Genomic DNA, 21,788 nt, shown 5'->3' on the forward strand with positions numbered 1-21,788 from the left:
TTTGTAAGATTTTCCACAATTAAAAAATTGGTAGTAAGCATTTACTCCTCATAATCACAATGTAAGGCTCATTATTTAAATGCTTACTTAAGTTTGTATTTCCCAGATCCATTTCCGATTCAACTACTTTTTTTTTCTAGTTTCTTCCTTCTTTAATCTGACAGATTTAGCTCACACCTTTCTTAGACTAAAATATGTTAAGTGTACTGAAGGTCCACTAAAATTATAGAACTTAGTACTATATAGATCAGGCTCGTCCAACTCGTGGCCAGGACGGCTTTGAATGCAGCCCAACACAAATTTGTAAACTTTCTCAAAACACTATAAGGTTTTTGCTTTTTTTTTTTTTTTTTTAGTTCATTGGCTATCGTTAGTGTTAGTGTATTTTATGTGTGGCCCAAGACAATTCTTCTTCTTCCATTGTGGCCCAGGGAAGCCAAAAGATTGGATACCTCTGTTATAGATAGTAAATGGATTTTGACTCACACAACACTGACTGATTGGTAGTCAGTATGGAGAGCTGTATGGAGACTAAATCTGAGTCTGCAGCAGGAAGTTCTATGTTCAGTCAGCAATGTCTGCCATAGGCATTGAAAAGGATGACTGACATCACTTGCCATCTATGTTGAACATTTAGACATTTCACTAATTGTACTGAAATCATTTCCAAATGCTTTTGAGCTAAAGAACCCATTCTTGCAATAAAACCTCAGTGCAGGGCCAATTAATAATAATGTATTCTCGTTAAATCACAGCTCCAAATATCAGTGCCACCATTACTCCTTTCCTTGGGTATTTTTGGTGTTTCACAAAGCATTAGGTATTCTACAGAGCATCATCTGAAACCACTGTTTAGTGAATTATCAGTATTAAGGTAACTCAAAGTCATGAAGATTAAGGTAATTTGAACTCCTGTTCTTCATATTCCTTATATTCTTTCTCTATTGGTTCTATTGTCCACATTTCTCTTAACAATAAAATGTTCTACTTAGCAGGCCACACTCTTGGCTTTCCTTGTGTTAATTTTTCTTCCATAATTGTATTCTGCCTAATATATGCCACCAAAAGAAGTGGATTTCTTTAGTATTAGTCTAAATTATTTCATAATTTTATATTGACTTATTTTCCCTTGCCCATATTCATAGGGAAATTTCTCCAACTTTTTCTAAATCAGTCTATAAATTCTAGATTTAAAAAGAAAATCCACAAACCCATTTTTAAACCCATTTTTAAACCCATTTAAAAGTATATGCTATAAAAGGTCTATTAATATCAAAGTAAAATTTAAAAGTGAAGGGCAAAGAGAAAAAACCTACTCTATAAAGTATTAACATGTACTACAATGCTGGGTACAGCTACAGGCACATAGAGTTCAGAAATAAACCCCCCCTCCCCCCCACACACACACATATATATAGGCGCATATATATATATATATGACAGCTCATATATACGTGACAGCGTTATATATAACATCGCAAAGTAAAAGAAAATACTGGTGTTGGCTTACTGTATAGAGCAAAAATTGATCTAAGAATCAGGCAGAAAGTAAAGGGGACATCTTATCACACCATATAGAAATCTGAATTCCCAAGAGATTAAAGAATTGAATGTAAACTTTACCTTTTCAAAGTTATTAAGAAAAAAATTTTGGCAACTATTTTTGAGACATAGATGTAAAAAGCTTTCTGAAACATGGCCTAAAAAGCATAAATCATAAGGCATAAATTGATTGATTTTTCTTAAATATGAAAATTTTCAGTTAAGGATACCATGGATAATATCATAGGTAAACTGAGAGAACACCTAAAACCAATGAGGAATTAATATTGGTTAACATATACTTATATATTCAGAGGAAACCAATATAAAAATAAGCAAAGAATCTTGAAAAGGAAGTGTTCAGGAGAAGCCCAAACTGTTTAAAACTCATAAAACCCCTAGTAATCAGGAAGATACAAATTAAAAAACCAATGAGCTACCACTTTATGTCATCAGAAGAACATGAATTTGAATGCTGAATTCTGCGCAGTGTTGGTAAGAATATAGAAAGATGGGAACTCTTGTTTACTGCTAACAAAAGCATAAATTATGAAGTTATTATTTAAAGCAATTTGGAAGACCTAACATGTCTACGTTCTTGCTCTCAAAGCACCCTATGGGCACCTCTACTGTAAAATATATTAGGTTAAATCTCATTTCATGTTCTTGTTTACATACCTTTCTCTCCCACAAGCTTCTCCATTTTCTTTACTCAAAACTCCTGTTGAAACCGATAAATGAAGAAACAGCAATAAGTATATTATTTAGGTAATAGAAGTAAATACCAGAAGCACACTGCCACTGTGTAGCTGAAGTAGGCAGTGAGAAAATACAAGGCAGAGGGCTGCTATTTTTCATTTTAATAATCCCTACATTCCATTTGATTTTTTAACTCTATGCCTGGATTTCTTGAAGAAAGTCAAATACCAAAAAAAAACGAATTTTATTATTTATTTTTTAAACTTCCATTTTAAGTTCAGGGGTACATGTGCAGGTAATCTCATGCCACAGCGATTTCTTATACAGACTATTTTGTCACCCAGGTATTAAGCCTAGTACACGTTAGTTATTTTTTCTAATCCTCCCCCTCCTCCCACCCTCAACCCTTTGGTAGACTGCAGTATCTGTTGTTCCCCTTTATGTGTCTAGGTGTTCTCATCATTTAACTCCCACTTATAAGTGTAAATACGCAGTATTTGCATTTCTGTTCCTGCATTAGTTTGCTAAGGATAATGGCCTCCAGCTCCATCCATGTTCCTGCAAAGGATATCACCTCATTTCTTTTTATGACTGCGTAGTAGTCCACGGTCTATCATTGATAAGCATTTAGGTTGACTCCATGGTTTGCTCTTGTGAATAGTGCTACAAGGAACATATGTGTGCATGTTTCTTTATGATAGAACAATTTATATTCCTTTGGGTATATACCCAGTAACAGGATTGCTGTGCTGAAGGGTAGTTCTGTTTTTAGATCTTTACAGAATAGCCACAGTTTTCCATAATGGTTGAACTAATTTATACTTCCACCAACAATGTATAAGCATTCCTTTTTCTCCATAGCACAGATTACTGTGAACAGTGATCGTAATAATCAGAATCAAATGTTCACTTAATGATATACAGAAAACTCTTATTTTAGAAACCTAAAGCCATAAAAAGAAAATAAGATAATTTGAAGGAGACAGAACCTGAGCTAGAGAGGCTAACTAGAGTTCTCTTATATACACATATTCACACGCATTATTTGTTGCCAACTGTATGTCACACACTGTCCTGGTTCTGGGTTAAATTCACAACTTTGCTCTTATGGAATATGCAATATGATTAAGAATATGTAAGGGATGGGCATTTTTTTAACAATGTGCTGAGAGACAGGGTATATACAGGAGCAGCACCCAGTTGAAGCTTAGGCAGTCAAAGAGATCTGCCTGAGTGAAAGGACCCATGTGCCATTCATGTATAGAAACATTCTCTTTTCTAATATTTTCTAGCCTTTTATATTGAATTACAAATTTGTTTGAGGTATGCTGTGGTAGGCAGAAGAACATCACTCAGACATTCCCAGACAGTTTGACCTATCTTCTCTAAGCAACTATATTAGATAAAGTGAATAATTAGTAGAAGATTTATGTTTTTTATGTGTTTTGTTTTGTTTTGCTCTTCTTTTTAGATAGGGTCTTGCTCAGTCACCAAGGTTAGAGTGCAGTGGTGCGACTGTAGCTCACTGCAGTCTCCAACTCCCGGGCTCAAGCTATCTTCTGACCTCAGCCCCCACCAGTAGCTGGGACTCCAGGTGTGGGCCACACACCTGGGTAATTTTTTCCCTTTTTGTAGAGTCAGAGTCTCCCTATGTTGCCCAAGCTGGTTTCGAACTCCTGGGTTCAAGCAATCCTCTCACATTAGCCTCCCAAAGTGCTGGGATTGCAGGCATAAGCCAACTACACCCAGCCTAAGTGATTTAGTTTTGTTTAAATTTTTTTTCTAGTAATTTATTGATAGAAAAGAGATTTAGTCTTCTAATCAGCTACTTGGAACTGTTTGTTAATATTTTCTACTCTATTGTCTTCTAATTAATAAAAATGAAGATGCATCCCAAAAGAAATGCTATCATTTAATTGTTTTCTAAATGAAAAGGAAAACATTACATCATATAAAGCATAAGGATAAAACAAGTATCTTTCGAATTCTACTGCTGAATATTATAACACAAAATCCTTAGCTTGGTGAATTTCATGATTTGGAATAAAATATTATAAATATGGAGTAAAGAAATAAATAAAACACATGTGTTATATAGGTCCTGATGTGTAACTGATGTTCAATAGAAAAATTATACTAACATTTTAAATACCGTTTTAATATTGTATAGCACATGGCTTCCTGAATAATGGTGAGAACTATGGATTATTTTGTTTTCTCAAAACAGGGTTGTTAACTATAGCCAAACAAAAGAAAGTAGATAATTGTTGATCGGCTATGAAGGCTGATATTATAACCAACATTTCAGTGAACAGAAAATGAACAACCAAATTCTGGCAAGGCAACAAACTCACAAGTTTAATTCACAAATTAATAACAAATTTAACTGCTTGGTAATGGTGATGTATGCTAAAGGAATTTTAAAAAAGTAATCATAGGCTTCTGAGGAATATGGTAAGATTTCTTAGGAGGCAGCAGTGCCTACATTATTCCTACCAAAATTTATAAAGGGTTCAGAAGGCACTGCATAGCAGGCATTTTCTTTTTTGCATTAGCATGAGAGAAACATCATATTACTATAACTTGCACAGATGTTGCAAACAGAAAAAAAATAAAATGTTTAAAAGCTACTTCTGCAAAGGTTAAATACTGTAAAACTACCACCAGAGATACAGAGTGCCCACTATAATTAGCATCCCACTTTGATTAAAGCAGTTTGAACTCCACAAGAACATGGATGTTTGTTTGTTTAATTCATTTATTAATCCTATGAACCTAGAATATTCCCTGGCACATAGTAGGCACACAATAAATATTTGTTGAATTAATGTATTAATCTGTAGACTAATAAACATAGAACTAGACAGGCATGGGAATTTAAAGATGAAATTTTAGGTAGAATAGATAGTAAGATATAAACCAGGATAGAGATATTATCCTTAGTATTCCTAGTTCAAAATTTAATTCAGTGATTGTTCAAAGGAGGAAATAAAGGAATGCTCTGTCCCACTGCCTTAATGTGGAGCAAACTCAATTCTATTTTGGAACTTCAAAAACACATTACTGAGGTCATACATTTTGGAGTTTATTTATGTATGGAATATTGTTTTGAAAATTCAAAAACTACTGATTTAACCTATACCTTAATGGAACATAATTTGTAGTTTTGATAGTTAATACTAGAACTCCACTGTAGTGAAGACTGCATATGATACAAAGTTATGATGCAGATCTAAACATATGCACATAAATACTAATTATAGTTAATCTACAACAGATTTATTCCATGAGTTTCTCAAATTATCCTTCTAATATCTTTGTAGAGTACTGAGGTAAAAGGAGATTCTTGAAAATTGCTAACAATAGGTACTTTAATTACCACTGAGAACTTAAATTTGCTCTCTTTGAGCCACATTGAGTGAAACATGTAAGCATTATCTGTACAGGGTGGGGCCTATGTAAGCTTTATTCTTGCCTGACTGATCTACCCCTCAGTTAACAGTACCTGGGTCTAAGAAAGTGGAGCCAATGATCCTTTGACCTTTGAGGCTCCACCACATCCTAATAAATCCATTAAGAAGATACATTCACAGAAATAGAGCTGAAATAAAACTACACCTTGAAAACAATTGGAGCCACAATGAAAATTAACCCTGCTGACATTATAGGTACAGTTCAAAACATACTTATTCAAGAATAGGACAATTTTGTTTTCAGTTGTTTTTTATATTTATAAATTTATTTCTAACTTTAAGTTAGAAATACTTAAATATATATATTTTATTGGCAGATATTCTGTCAGATAATGTAAAATCAAAAATTAAACAATAAGCAGGCTAGTAACAGTAATAGTAAAATGGAAGTTAGCAAGCAATCATCAAAGAAAATTATAATACTGCCACAGTTAGTTGTAGGTTTCTGCCTTCTTGAATTTTACTCAGAGCAAAAGTAAGAGCTCCCTCATGGAACTGTTTAAAAATGCAATATCATATTTACACAAAACAGGTAAAAATACTTTAAAAATCAAATTTCAGGCCAGGCGTGGTGGCTCATGCCTGTAATCCCAGCACTTTGGGAGGCCAAGGAGGGTGGATCACTTGAGGTCAGGAATTTGAGATCAGCCTGGTCAAAATGATGAAACTCCATCTCTACTAAAAACACAAAAATTAGCCGGGCATGGTAGCGGGCACCTGTAATGCCAGCTACTTGGGAGGCTGAGGCATGAGTCTCATTGCTTAAACCCGAGAGGGGGAGGTTGTAGTGAGCTGAGATTGTGCCACTGCACTCCAGTCTGGGTGACAGAGTGAGACTCCATCTCAAAAAAAAAAAAAAAAAAAAAAAGAAAAAAAAATTCAAATTTCATAAAAAGCCTTTTTCATCTTCAGTCATTGTAATTACTAAACATCTGCTATGTACCAAGTTTATGATCTGCTAGAGATACAGAGATAAAAGACACTCTAAGTGTTGACTATGTTTAAGGACAGGTTAAGCATGTAGTAAGCATGCTTTTAAGAGAATGATAGTCTCCAAGGATAAGGATAGATCATAAGTTAAAATGTGATATCACGTCAGCAAAAGTAAGGACAGGGTAATATCAACTATAACAGCAGTTTGTCCTCGCAAAATAATTATTATTTTTGAGGCAAGTAGAGAAAGTGACACACTTGTCTGAATCACAACCTAATACTCCTCTGAATTTCTCATGAGGTAATCAAAAGAATAAGTATTATATTCTAATCGCCGAAGACTTTTAAGTATATTTAAATTTTTATCTACTTTTTATAAAATATTACTGGCAATAAAATACTTCTGATGACATTTAAACTTAGAAAAAGGCTTCTGAAGTGAATGTATCTCACTTTTCATAGAACGTATAGCTTTTATAAAAAATTTTCATGCTAACTAGAACTGTTTGTTAAAATACTTATGGTAATTATTTGAATTAGAGCTATTAAAGTCACATAAACCATAAACATATAAATATACACTACCAAGATGAGTGAAGAATAATACATGTCTAAAATAACAGAAATACTGTTTGGTATTTCCAACATGCTGTGGGACAAAAAAAAAATCACAGTGTTCTTGACACTGTCACTAAAAGAGTAAAATATGAAAAACTGGAAAGAGGAAAAGAACTTCAGACAATAAAATTAAAGTATGAATTCTGATTCAAAGGTAAAAAAATTATAATCTAAGTAATAGGTTAAACATAATCTTCTAGCTTAGAACAGATTGGAGTTAATTCATTCTACGGTGGCATGTGCTCAGTTGGGGACTCAAAAACTACACCAGCAAGTCAAGAGAATTTCTTCAAAAACCACTTAAGTTTTTATTGTGTTTTTTGTTTGTTTGTTTGTTTTTTGCCTGAGAGTCTGGTAAGACTAAATTAGAAAAAACCAGCAAAGAAAAATTCAGAAATGCTACTAGCAGAATTGCTAAAGAAGGTTTAAATAGACTCAGATTATACAGAATGGTCTCATTTAGTTTTAAATATTTCATTGCAGTAAGATGCCTAAGCCTTAAAAAAAATGCATCATATTTAAAGATGCTTCATGGATTTATTTTATTCTCTTACTCACCCCTTCCTGCCTCAGATTTTCCTTCCTTTCTTTCTTACATAAGAAAACAGGTAAGCTCATCACCCCTTCTATGCTAAGTAACAATGCTTTTTTTTTTTTAACTAATATAACAAGTTTAAGACATAAGCATTTATGATCATCAAAACAATTCACTGGATTATATTTTTTTCATTTCCCTCTCTTATTTCATTGACAAGAAGGTCTCATTTTCAGCAAAATAACAGAGTGATCAAATGTGTAAACATGGCTTACAGAAGCAAGTGTGCATTAACATGGATGGAAATGACTGTGCAGCCACTTTCCTGCTGCTAGAGATGCTCTATCCATCTCTTGTCAAACGAGAGGAAATGTGACACAGATAGTATAGATAAATAAAACTCCAACCTCAGAGAAAGTATTTTAAAGTATATAAAAAAATAGGACATTGGGAGTTGCTGGATTTCCTAATCATCTGAGGAATAAATAACCACAACTATATAAGGACTCTGACAATTCTGAATGACTTCAGATTTTCATGTTCTATCACTTGTCAAACAATCCCAATTCCAGAGGCTTTCTTTGTGAAGTCTGTAGTCCTACTCTAATATCAGCTCTCTCATTTTCTACCACAATATATTTACCAATAAGGAGCATCCTCTACACGTTAATGTTTTGTGATAAAAACGTTTCAGCGGTAACACCAGTATATTATCATCCAGGATACGGTATTTGTTTCAAAAATTCTGAATTAATATTAAAGCAATTTAAATTTATGAAACTCTGATTTCCTGCCTATCCACAGCTTTTAATCAACAAATCAACACTTCCATTTTCTTGAATTAAAAGTGCTACCAACACTGAGGTACCTCCACCTTCTATCCTAATCTGCCCATATAACCCAGAATTTCTTTTTCATAAAATATAAGCTCCTGATTGCAACCTGAACTGGGCAGTGTGCTGAGTAGAGCTTTAAAAGAAAAAATCACTGGCATTGGCATGCGCTGGGTCAGGCACTGGATTTTCTCCTGAGGTCAATTTAACTTCAGCAAAGTAAACGAAGACAGAACATAGGTTCAAAGGAGCTGAGGTTGGGTGAGAAAATATACTGATTTTACAGTACTTGATTTACAAAATATGCTCATTTCACAATACTGAGTCTTCTGTTCCCATTTTGCTTACTTCACAAATTTATATTCATCTGTTTAGAGAAGCTATTGTATACATTTGTTAAAGCAAGACAGGCCAGGCACAGTGGCTCATGCCTGTAATCCTAGCACTTTGGGAAGCCGAGGTGGGTGGATCACCTGAGGTCAGGAGTTCAAGACCAGTCTGGCCAACATGGTGAAACTCCATCTCTACTAAAATACAAAAATTAGCCAGGCATGATGGTGGCTACCTGTAATCCCAGCTACTCAGGAGGCTGAGACAGGAGAATTGCTTGAATCAGGGAGACAGTGGTTGCAGTGAGCCAAAATCGTGCCACTGCACTCCAGCCTGGGCAACAGAGTAAGACTCCATCTCAAAAAAAAAAAAAAAAAGTAAAGCAACACAGGTATATGGCTTATGAAATGAAATGTTTTAACAGACTGTTTGAATTTTCTTACATAATCTCATCTCTAACTCAACAGAAGGATGTATTATAATACAGACAGTCCAAATTACAGACACATGTCACCATGCCCAGCTAATTTTTTATTTATTTATTTTTATTTTTAGTAGAGACAGGGTTTCACCATGTTGACCAAGCTGGTCTCGAATTCCTGACCTCAAGTGATCCACCCACCTCGGCCTCTTTCTGTTTTTTTTTTTTTAATCAAATAATAGTTACTTCTTCAGCAACATACAGTATAAAATAAAGCAAATTATCAAGGTCAATAAGTGAGAAGATTTATAAACAAAAAAATCACAACAGCATGATTAGTGTTAGAACTGAAAAAGATTGAAATTACGACTATATTGTTGAAAATTGTACAAAATGTATATTTTTACTCAGATGAGAATCTGTAGGAAGTGACTTGCAAGTAAAGTCAGGTGTTTGGTTTTTTTTAGTGGTCTTTAGCCACTAGACTGTATGCATAGTCCAATATTTATTAAGAATCATGGATGGGGGCGGAGCAAGATGGCCGAATAGGAACAGCTCCAGTCTCCAACTCCCAGCAGGAGCGACACGGAAGACCGGTGATTTCTGCATTTTCAACTGAGGTACTGGGGTCATCTCACTAGGGAGTGCCGGACAATCGGTGCTGGCCAGCTGCTGCAGCCTGACCAGCGAGAGCTGAAGCAGGGCGAGGCATCGCCTCACCTGGAAGCGCAAGGGGGAAGGAAATCCGTTTTCCTAGCCAGGGGAACTGAGACACACAACACCTGGAAAATCGGGTAACTCCCACTCCAATACTGCGCTTTAAGGAAACAGGCACACCAGGAGAATATATCCCACACCTGGCCGGGAGGGTCCCACGCCCACGGAGCCTCCCTCACTGCTAACTCAGCAGTCTGCTGCGATCTGTGCTCAAGGCAGCAGCGAGGCTGGGGGAGGGGCGCCCGCCATTGCTGAGGCTTAAGTAGGTAAACAAAGCCGCTGGGAAGCTCGAACTGGGTGGAGCTCACAGCAGCTCAAGGAAGCCTGCCTGTCTCTGTAGACTCCACCTCTGGGGAGAGCCCACAGCTGAAGTCCAATAGGGAAAGCAGCGGGGGCGGTGCAGACGCGAACGACTCTGTCTGACAGCTTTGGGGAGAGCCGTGGATCTCCCAACGTGGAGGTTGAGATCCGAGAACGGACCGACTGCCTGCTCAGGTGGGTCCCTGACCCCTGAGTAGCCTAGCTGGGAGACATCCCCCACTAGGGGCAGTCTGACACCCCACACCTCACAGGGTGGAGTCACCCCTGAGAGGAAACTTCCAAAGGAAGAATCAGACAGGTACACTCGCTGTTCAGCAATATTCTATCTTGGGCAACCTCTGCTGCTGATACCCAGGCAAAAAGGGTCTGGAGTGGACCTCAAGCAATCTCCAACAGACCAACAGACAGTCCTTCTGACTGTCAGACGGAAAACGATCAAACAGGAAGGACACCTATACCAAAACCCCATCAGTACATCACCATCATCAAAGACCAGAGACAGATAAAACCACAAAGATGGGGAAGAAGCAGGGCAGAAAAGCTGGAAATTCAAAAAATAAGAGCGCATCTCCCCCTGCAAAGGAGTGCAGCCCATCGCCAGCAACGGATCAAAGCTGGTCAGAGAATGACTTTGACGAGATGAGAGAAGAAGGCTTCAGTCCATAAAACTTCTCAGAGCTAAAGGAGGAATTACATACCCAGCACAAAGAAACTAAAAATCTTGAAAAAAGAGTGGAAGAATTGACAGCTAGACTAATTAATGTAGAGAAGGTCATAAACGAAATGACAGAGATGAAAACCATGACATGAGAAATACGTGACAAATGCACAAGCTTCGGTAACCGACTCGATCAACTGGAAGAAAGAGTATCAGCGATTGAGGATCAAATGAATGAAATGAAGCGAGAAGAGAAACCTAAAGAAAAAAGAAGAAAAAGAAATGAACAAAGCCTGCAAGAAGTATGGGATTATGTAAAAAGACCAAATCTACGTCTGATTGGGGTGCCTGAAAGTGAGGGGGAAAATGGAACCAAGTTGGAAAACACTCTTCAGGATATCATCCAGGAGAACTTCCCCAACCTAGTAGGGCAGGCCAACTTTCAAATTCAGGAAATACAGAGAACGCCACAAAGATACTCCTCCAGAAGAGCAACTCCAAGACACATAATTGCCAGATTCACCAAAGTTGAAATGAAGGAAAAAATCTTAAGGGCAGCCAGAGAGAAAGGTCGGGTTACCCACAAAGGGAAGCCCATCAGACTAACAGCAGATCTCTCGGCAGAAACTCTACAAGCCAGAAGAGAGTGGGGGCCAATATTCAACGTTCTTAAAGAAAAGAATTTTCAACCCAGAATTTCATATCCAGCCAAACTAAGTTTCATCAGTGAAGGAGAAAGAAAATCCTTTACAGATAAGCAAATGCTTCAAGATTTTGTCACCACCAGGCCTGCCTTACAAGAGACCCTGAAGGAAGCCCTAAACATGGAAAGGAACAACCGGTACCAGCCATTGCAAAAACATGCCAAAATGTAAAGACCATCGAGGCTAGGAAGAAACTGCATCAACTAACGAGCAAAATAACCAGTTAATATCATAATGACAGGAAAAAGTTCACACATAACAATATTAACCTTAAATGTCAATGGACTAAATGCTCCAATTAAAAGACATAGACTGGCAAACTGGATCAAGAGTCAAGACCCATCAGTCTGCTGTATTCAGGAGACCCATCTCACATGCAGAGACATACATAGGCTCAAAATAAAGGGATGGAGGAAGATCTACCAAGCAAATGGAGAACAAAAAAAAGCAGGGGTTGCAATCCTAGTCTCTGATAAAACAGACTTTAAACCATCAAAGATCAAAAGAGACAAAGAAGGCCATTACATAATGGTAAAGGGATCAATTCAACAGGAAGAGCTAACTCTCCTAAATATCTATGCACCCAATACAGGAGCACCCAGATTCATAAAGCAAGTCCTTAGAGACCTACAAAGAGACTTAGACTCCCATACAATAATAATGGGAGACTTCAACACTCCACTGTCAACATTAGACAGATCAACAAGACAGAAAGTTAACAAGGATATCCAGGAATTGAACTCATCTCTGCACCAAGCGGACCTAATAGACATCTATAGAACTCTCCACCCCAAATCAACAGAATATACATTCTTCTCAGCACCACATCACACTTATTCCAAAATTGACCACATAATTGTAAGTAAAGCACTCCTCAGCAAATGTCAAAGAACAGAAATTATAACAAACTGTCTCTCAGACCACAGTGCAATCAAACTAGAACTCAAGACTAAGAAACTCAATCAAAACCACTCAACTACATGGAAACTGAACAACCTGCTCCTGAATGACTACTGGGTACATAATGAAATGAAAGCAGAAATAAAGATGTTCTTTGAAACCAATGAGAACAAAGATACAACATACCAGAATCTCTGGGACACATTTAAAGCAGTGTGTAGAGGGAAATTTATAGCACTAAATGCCCACAAGAGAAAGCAGGAGAGATCTAAAATTGACACTCTAACATCACAATTAAAAGAACTAGAGAGGCAAGAGCAAACACATTCAAAAGCTAGCAGAAGGCAAGAAATAACTAAGATCAGAGCAGGACTGAAGGAGATAGAGACACAAAAAACCCTCCAAAAAATCAATGAATCCAGGAGTTGGTTTTTTGAAAAGATCAACAAAATTGACAGACCGCTAGCAAGACTAATAAAGAAGAAAAGAGAGAGGAATCAAATAGACACAATAAAAAATGATAAAGGGGATATCACCACTGACCCCGCAGAAATACAAACAACCATCAGAGAATACTATAAATGCCTCTATGCAAATCAACTAGAAAATCTAGAAGAAATGGATAATTTCCTGGACACTTACACTCTCCCAAGACTAAACCAGGAAGAAGTTGAATCCCTGAATAGACCAATAGCAGGCTCTGAAATTGAGGCAACAATTAATAGCCTACCCACAAAAAAAAGTCCAGGACCAGATGGATTCACAGCTGAATTCTACCAGAGGTACAAGGAGGAGCTGGTACCATTCCTTCTGAAACGATTCCAATCAAAAGAAAAAGAGGGAATCCTCCCTAACTCTTTTTATGAGGCCAACATCATCCTGATACCAAGGCCTGGCAAAGACACAACAAAAAAAGAGAATTTTAGACCAATATCCCTGATGAACATCGATGCAAAAATTCTCAATAAAATACTGGCAAACCGGATTCAGCAGCACATCAAAAAGCTTATCCACCATGATCAAGTGGGCTTCATCCCTGGGATGCAAGGCTGGTTCAACATTCACAAATCAATAAACGTAATCCAGCATATAAACAGAACCAAAGACAAGAACCACATGATTATCTCAATAGATGCAGAAAAGGCTTTTGACAAAATTGAACAGCCCTTTATGCTAAAAACGCTCAATAAATTCGGTATTGATGGAACGTACCTCAAAATAATAAGAGCTATTTATGACAAACCCACAGGTAATATCATACTGAATGGGCAAAAACTGGAAAAATTCCCTTTGAAAACTGGCACAAGACAGGGATGCCCTCTCTCACCACTCCTATTCAACATAGTATTGGAAGTTCTGGCTAGGGCAATCAGGCAAGAGAAAGAAATCAAGGGTATCCAGTTAGGAAAAGAAGAAGTCAAATTGTCCCTGTTTGCAGATGACATGATGGTATATTTAGAAAACCCCATCGTCTCAGCCCAAAATCTCCTTAAGCTGATAAGCAACTTCAGCAAAGTCTCAGGATACAAAATTAATGTGCAAAAATCACAAGCATTCTTATACACCAGTAACAGACAAGCAGAGAGCCAAATCAGGAATGAACTTCCATTCACAATTGCTTCAAAGAGAATCAAATACCTAGGAATCCAGCTTACAAGGGATGTAAAGGACCTCTTCAAGGAGAACTACAAACCACTGCTCAGTGAAATCAAAGAGGACACAAACAAATGGAAGAACATACCATGCTCATGGATAGGAAGAATCAATATCGTGAAAATGGCCATACTGCCCAAGGTGATTTATAGATTCAATGCCATCCCCATCAAGCTACCAATGAGTTTCTTCACAGAATTGGAAAAAACGGCTTTAAAGTTCATATGGAACCAAAAAAGAGCCCGCATTGCAAAGACAATCCTAAGTCAAAAGGACAAAGCTGGAGGCGTCACGCTACCTGACTTCAAACTATACTACAAGCCTACAGTAACCAAAACAGCATGGTACTGGTACCACAAGAGAGATATAGACCAATGGAACAGAACAGAGTCCTCAGAAATAACACCACACATCTACAGCCATCTGATCTTTGATAAACCTGAGAGAAACAAGAAATGGGGAAAGGATTCCCTATTTAATAAACGGTGCTGGGAAAATTGGCTAGCCATAAGTAGAAAGCTGAAACTGGATCCTTTCCTTACCCCTTATACGAAGATTAATTCAAGATGGATCAGAGACGTAAATGTTAGACCTAATACCATAAAAACCCTAGAAGAAAATCTAGGTAGTACCATTCAGGACATAGGCATGGGCAAGGACTTCATGTCTAAAACACCAAAAGCAACAGCAGCAAAAGCCAAAATTGACAAATGGGATCTCATTAAACTAAAGAGCTTCTGCACAGCAAAAGAAACTACCATCAGAGTGAACAGGCAACCTACAGAATGGGAGAAAATTTTTGCAATCTACTCATCTGACAAAGGGCTAATATCCAGAATCTACAAAGAACTCAAACAAATATACAAGAAAAAAACAAACAACCCCATCAAAAAGTGGGCAAAGGATATGAACAGACATTTCTCAAAAGAAGACATCCATACAGCCAACAGACACATGAAAAAATGCTCATCATCACTCGCCATCAGAGAAATGCAAATGAAAACCACAATGAGATACCATCTCACACCAGTCAGAATGGCAATCATTAAGAAGTCAGGAAACAACAGGTGTTGGAGAGGATGTGGAGAAATAGGAACACTTTTACACTGTTGGTGGGATTGTAAACTAGTTCAACCATTATGGAAAACAGTATGGCGATTCCTCAAGGATCTAGAACTAGATGTACCATATGACCCAGCCATCCCACTACTGGGTATATACCCAAAGGATTATAAATTACTCTACTACAAAGACACATGCACACGTATGTTTATTGCGGCACTATTCACAATAGCAAAGACTTGGAATCAACCAAATGTCCATCTGTGACAGACTGGATTAAGAAAATGTGGCATATATACACCATGGAATACTATGCAGCCATCAAAAAGGATGAGTTTGCGTCCTTTGTAGGGACATGGATGCAGCTGGAAACCATCATTCTTAGCAAACTATCACAAGAAGAGAAAACCAAACACTGCATGTTCTCACTCATAGGTGGGAACTGAACAATGAGATCACTTGGACTGGGGAAGGGGAACATCACACACTGGGACCTATCATGGGGAGGGGGGAGGAGGGAGGGATTGCATTGGGGAGTTATACATGATATAAATGATGAATGATGGGTGCTGACGAGTTGATGGGTGCAGCACACCAACATGGCATAAGTATACATATGTAACAAACCTGCACGTTATGCACATGTACCCTAGAACTTAAAGTATAATAAAAAAAAAAAAAAAAAAAAAAAAAAGAAGTGGAATAGGAGGAGGGGGAGGATGAGGAGGGGGAGAAAAAAGGAAAAAAAAAAAAAAAAAAAAGAATCATGGATGTATAAACACTATGCTAGGAGCTGTCCAGATATCAAACCAAAGACTGACAAGATGCTCTCTAGGTATTCAAAATAGTTAAAGGAATATCCCTGAAACTACAGTGAGCAACCAAAACCCCATTCTCACAGTTTTCTGAATTATCTTAAAGCATTCCTCACTGTGTATCAAGTCAAACATGTTAGAAAACGGTTTTGGAGGTACCCTTTTTAAAACCTACAGAAACATTACCAAAAACAAAAATAATAAAATTTACAAACATATTCATTTAGCTAATGAAAATGTTTGTCAATGATTCAACCTTGCTAAACTCATTACCCAATATCAGTCCTTCTTACAAAAACTTTGCTGATGAAGTTAATTATTTGCCAGTGGGTTCCAACTTCTAAACACCTACGTATCTGGTTTAGGAGCTACTATGATATAGGAGAAAACTAGTTGATCTCTTTAGGCAATCTTAATGCTCTATCTACCATTTCAGACATTACTTTATCACCTCCACTAAAAATTTTTACTTCCAAAACTTCCATATTATGATTGGATTAATAAAGTTTTATCTAGATGTCGAGATACAGTGTGTTTTTAAAAACATAAGTCGACTTCTAGTTTCTAATTCCACATATAAGGAGCTTGGGAGTCACCACTCCACCCTAACAAGAAGCAAAAAACTGAAAAGGTTGAAAAATCAATTCTTCCAAGATCCATAAAAGAGGTCAGGATGCAGCACAAACCACTGGCCTCAGGACTGAAGAGGTAGACAATAAAACCAAGGAGACCTGTGATCACCACTATGGGAACCAGTACCTGAATAGGAAAATCTGAGCTGTAATTGATGCCTTGATGGAGTTTCAGTGAGGACAATCCTGAAAGGATAACTCCAGGGAGACCCAGGTATACTCCCCCACCAGCTTGCCCATTATGAATGGATTTTCACAGTAGATATCAAACAAAAATCACTTCAAGTTTCCAGCAGGGGGAGAGGAAAAAGAACCATTTAAAAAATATGCCAGTGGCCAGGTGTGGTGGCTCATACCTATAATTCTAGCACATTAGGAGGCTGAGATGGGTGGATCACCTGAGGTCAGGAGTTTGAGACCAGCTTGGCCAACATGATGAAATGCTGTCTCTGCTAAAAATACAAAATACAAAAATTAGCCAGGCATGGTGGTGGATGCCTGTAATCCCAGCTGCTTGGGAGGCTGGGGCAGAAGAATCCCTTGAACCAGGGGGGCGGAGCTTGCAGTGAGCCGAGATCACACCAATTCACTCCAGCCTGGGTGAAAGAGCGAGACTCTGTCTCAAAAAGTAATAAATAAATAACAATAAAAATATGCCAGAGCACTCTGTTCTTCTCAAGAAGCCTTGCCCTCAGGAGAGACTAGTTAACCAGATCATATTATCAAAAACTAATTGACCTGAAGGAAAGGAAATATTCAACTCCAGTCAGCTCTTGCCTTCCACTTAAGAGAAGAAATGCCCCAACTCCAGCCCAATCTAGCCATCCTCTCCCATGGGGGTGGGGAGGGGAAGAAAACTGAAAAACACTTGTGAAGTTCACAATTAAAAGTCATAAGCTCACTAAAAGACTGAAGACTAATCCTAGAACTATAGAATGCTTTCTGTCTTCCCAAACCTCACCATCACATTACTAAAGGCCCATTTACAGCAGTTTCTTTTGCCAAGTACATCATGTCCAGCTATCAAGAAAACATTACAAGGTATATCAAAAGGCAAAAATCATAATTTGAAGGGACATCTGAACCAGACATGGCAGGCATATTGGAATTATCAGACCAGGAATGTAAAACAACTATTATGAAAACTATGGTTAATGTGCTAAGAGCTCTAATGGATAAAGAAGACAGTATCCAATAACAGATGGGCAACAGAAGCAAAGAGATGGAACTTCTAGGAAAGAACAACAACAATAACAAAAAAAACAAACAAAAACAAAACTAGAGATTTAAAAAACTGCTATAACGGAAATGTAGGCTTACTAGTAGACAGGATACAACTTATTGGTAAACTGGATGCAGCTGAGGACAGAAGCGCTGCACTTGAGGATAGCTCAGTAGACACCTCTAAAACTAAAAAGCAAAGAGAATAAAGATTGAAAAATCAAAACAGAATACTTAAGAACTGTGGGAAAACTACACAATGTCTAATATACACGTAATGAGAATACTAAAGGAGAGCAAAGAGGGAAAGAAACAGAATACATATTTTACACAACAATGACAGAATTCCCTCAAAATATTGTCAAACACTAACCCACAGATCCAGAAAACTCAGAGAGCACCAATTAGAATAAATGTCAAAAAAACTACACCTAGGTTTATAATTCTCAAACTACAGATAATCAAAGAAAAAGATTTTTTAAAGTCCTGAAAAAATAAAGAGGATCTTACCTATACAGAAACAAAGATAAGAATTACATCTAATTTCTGTCTCAGAAGCCATGCAAGCAAGGAGAGAGAATAGAATGAAATATTTAAAGTGTTGAGAAGGGCCAAGCACGGTGGCCTGCAATCCTATCATTTTGTGAGGCTGAGGTGGGTGGACTGCTTGAGCCTAGGAGTTCCAGACCAGACTGGGTAACATGGTGAAACCTCATCTGTACAAAAAAAAAAAAAGAAAGAAAACTAGTCGGGCATGGTGGTACACGCCTGCAGTCCCAGTTCAGATTCCTGGGTGGCCTTGAGCCGAGATTGTGCCACTGCACTTCAGCCCAGACAACAGAGTGAGATTCTGCCAAAAAAAAAAAAAAAAGTTTTGAGAGGTTAAAAAAGACCAATCCAGAATTCTGTATGTACCCTGTGAAACTATCCTTCAAAAGTGAAGGAAAAATAAAGACTTTATAAGACAAACAAAAATGGAAGGAAATTGTTTCCAGTAGACCTGCCTTGCAAGAAACGTTAAATTCTTTAGTTAGAAGGACAATAACATAGGTCAGAAACTCAGATTTACATAAAGAAAGCAAGAGGATAATAGAAGGAATAAGAGAAGGTAAAATTAAAACTTTCATTTTTCTTATGTTTAATTGATCTAACATATAACAGTTTGTTCAAAATAATCTCAATGTACATATCGTATGTATATATTATGTGAATATATGCTTATGCATGCTTATATATAAGCAAATTGAATGACAGTAGTAATACAAAGAATGGGAGAGGTGAATTACGGTTGTTTTCATAAGGTACTCACAATACCCATGAAGTGGTGTAGTGTTATTTGAAAGTGGACTTAGATTAGTTGTAAATCTATATTGCAAACTATGGGACAATAATACAAAGAAAAAAAATCTTCAAAATCACAAAAGGCAGGAAAAAAATGGAAGAAAAATAGGAACAAAGAACAAGGGCAACAAATAAAAAACTGTAACAAATATGGTAGATATTACTTCAACAGAACATCAATGGTCTGAATGCACCAAGGCAGAGACTGTTAAACTGGACCAAAAAATAAGATCAAATTATTTGTTGTCTACAAGGAATGCACTTTAAATATAAAGACACATATAGATTAAAAGTAAATATATAAAGAAATATAGCATGCTAACACTCATCAAAAGAAAATGGGAGTATCTATATTAATTTCAGGCATGGCAGACTTCAAAGCAAGGAAAGTTGTCAGAGATAAAAATGGTATTAAAGGGGTCAATTCTCTAAGAAGGTAACAATCCTTAACACGTGTGTACCTAACAACAGAGCAAGAAACTATGTGAGGGTAGAAACTGATAAATTAGCAAGAAAAAACTGATGAATTTAGCATTATAGTTAAAAACTTCAACACTCCTCTATTAAAAATGGGCAGATCTATCAGGCAGAAAATCAGTAAAGACACAGTTGAATACAACAACACCATCAATCAAGTGGTTATAAGTAACATCCGTAGACTGCATGAGACAGCCAATAATACCAGAAGAATATTCATTCTTCTCAAGCTCACATGGGGACACTCACCAAGATAGACAGACCACATTCACAGTCTTATACACATCTTAACAGATTTTGAAAGAATTGAATTCAAACAACATCTGCTCTCAGATCACAAAAGCATTAACCTAGAAATAAACAACAGGAAGGTAACTAAAAATCTCAAAATATGTAGAGATTAAACAACACACTTCTAAGTAACACACAGGCCAATGAAGAAACCGCAAGAGAAATTTAATAGCATTCTGAACAAAGAGAAAATGAAAATACAACTTATCAAAATGTGTGGGATAAAGTAATATCAGAGCTCAGAGGGAAATTTATCATATTAAATGCATCATTAGGAAAGAAAAAAGATATAAAATAGATGACCTATGTTTCTTCTTCGGTAAACTAGAAAAAGCATATCAAATTATATCCAAAGTAAGCAAAAGGAAAGTAATAATAAGGATTAAAAAATAACTCAATGAAATTGAAAACAGGAAATAAATAGAAAAAAATCAACAAAACTAAACACAAATTCTTTGGAAAGATCAGTAAAACTGATGAGCCTCTATCCAGGCTCCATAAAAAAAAATGTAAGGACACGAATTACTAATATCAGAAATCATTACAGAGGAGAAATCATTACAGATACCATGGATGTGAGAATAATGATAAAGAAATATTACAAACAACTCTATGCCCAGAAATTTGATACCCTAATGGATGAAAGTTTGTAAGACACAAGCTGCCAAAACTCATATAAGAGAAAGAACAATCAGAATAGGCCTATATCTATTAAATAAATGGAATCAATAGCTAATAACCTCCAAAAATAGAAAGCACCAGGTCGCTGTTGGTTCACTGGTGAATTCTACCAAACATTTAAGGAAGTAATTGTATTAATACTCTACAATCTCTTTCAGAGGATAGAAGTGGAAGAAATACTTCCTTCCTCATTTGATGAAGCCAGCATTACCCTAATACCAAAACCAAAGATATTACAAGAAAAAAAAAATTTACAGACCAATCTTTCTCAGGAACATAAATTGCAAAAATCTCCAATAAAATATTAATAAACCAAATCCAATATTATGTAAAAAATTATATACCATTACCAAGTGGGACTTATGTCAGGAATGTAAAGTTGGTTCAACATTCAAAAATCACTTAATATAACCCATCACAACAACATACTAAAGAATCACACGATCATATCAATAGATGCAGAAAAGCATTTGACAAAATCCAACATCCATTCGTGATTTAAAAAATAAATAAATACAGCCTCTCAGTAAACCAGGAATAGAGGGGAACTACCTCAACTTGATAAAAAATATCTATGAAATCCCAACAGCTAACATACTTAATTGTGAGAAATTCAAATCCTTCCCACTAATATCCAGTGCAAGGCAAGGATGTCCCCACTCACCACTCCTTCTCAACAGTTTGTTGGAAGTTCTAGCAAATGTGGTAAGACAAGTAAAAGAAAGAAAAAGTATACATATTGGGAAAAATAAAATAAAACTCTCTTTGTTTGCAGAAGACATGATTGGCTGTGTAGAAAATCTGAAAGAATCAGCAAAAATACTCCTGAAACTAATAAGTAATTACAGCAAGGTGAAAGAACAGACAAATACATAAATGGAACAAAATAGAGAGCCCAGAAATAAACCTACACAATTATAGTCAACTTATC

General features: G+C 36.7%; 1 protein-coding gene across 1 annotated transcript in view; it reads right to left on the reverse strand.

Annotated features, from left to right (window-relative positions):
• FOXP2 (forkhead box P2) overlaps positions 1–21,788 on the reverse strand; it is a 624,730-nt gene that overhangs the window by 400,487 nt on the left and 202,455 nt on the right. Inside the window, exon 3 of the mRNA XM_033192941.1 lies at positions 2,221–2,263. The gene's annotated coding sequence lies outside the window, so the exon portion shown is untranslated. The remainder of the gene's footprint in view (positions 1–2,220; positions 2,264–21,788) is intronic.

This window comes from Trachypithecus francoisi, unplaced genomic scaffold, assembly GCF_009764315.1.
Source record: "Trachypithecus francoisi isolate TF-2019V2 unplaced genomic scaffold, Tfra_2.0 Lachesis_group4, whole genome shotgun sequence".
Lineage (NCBI taxonomy): Eukaryota > Metazoa > Chordata > Mammalia > Primates > Cercopithecidae > Trachypithecus > Trachypithecus francoisi.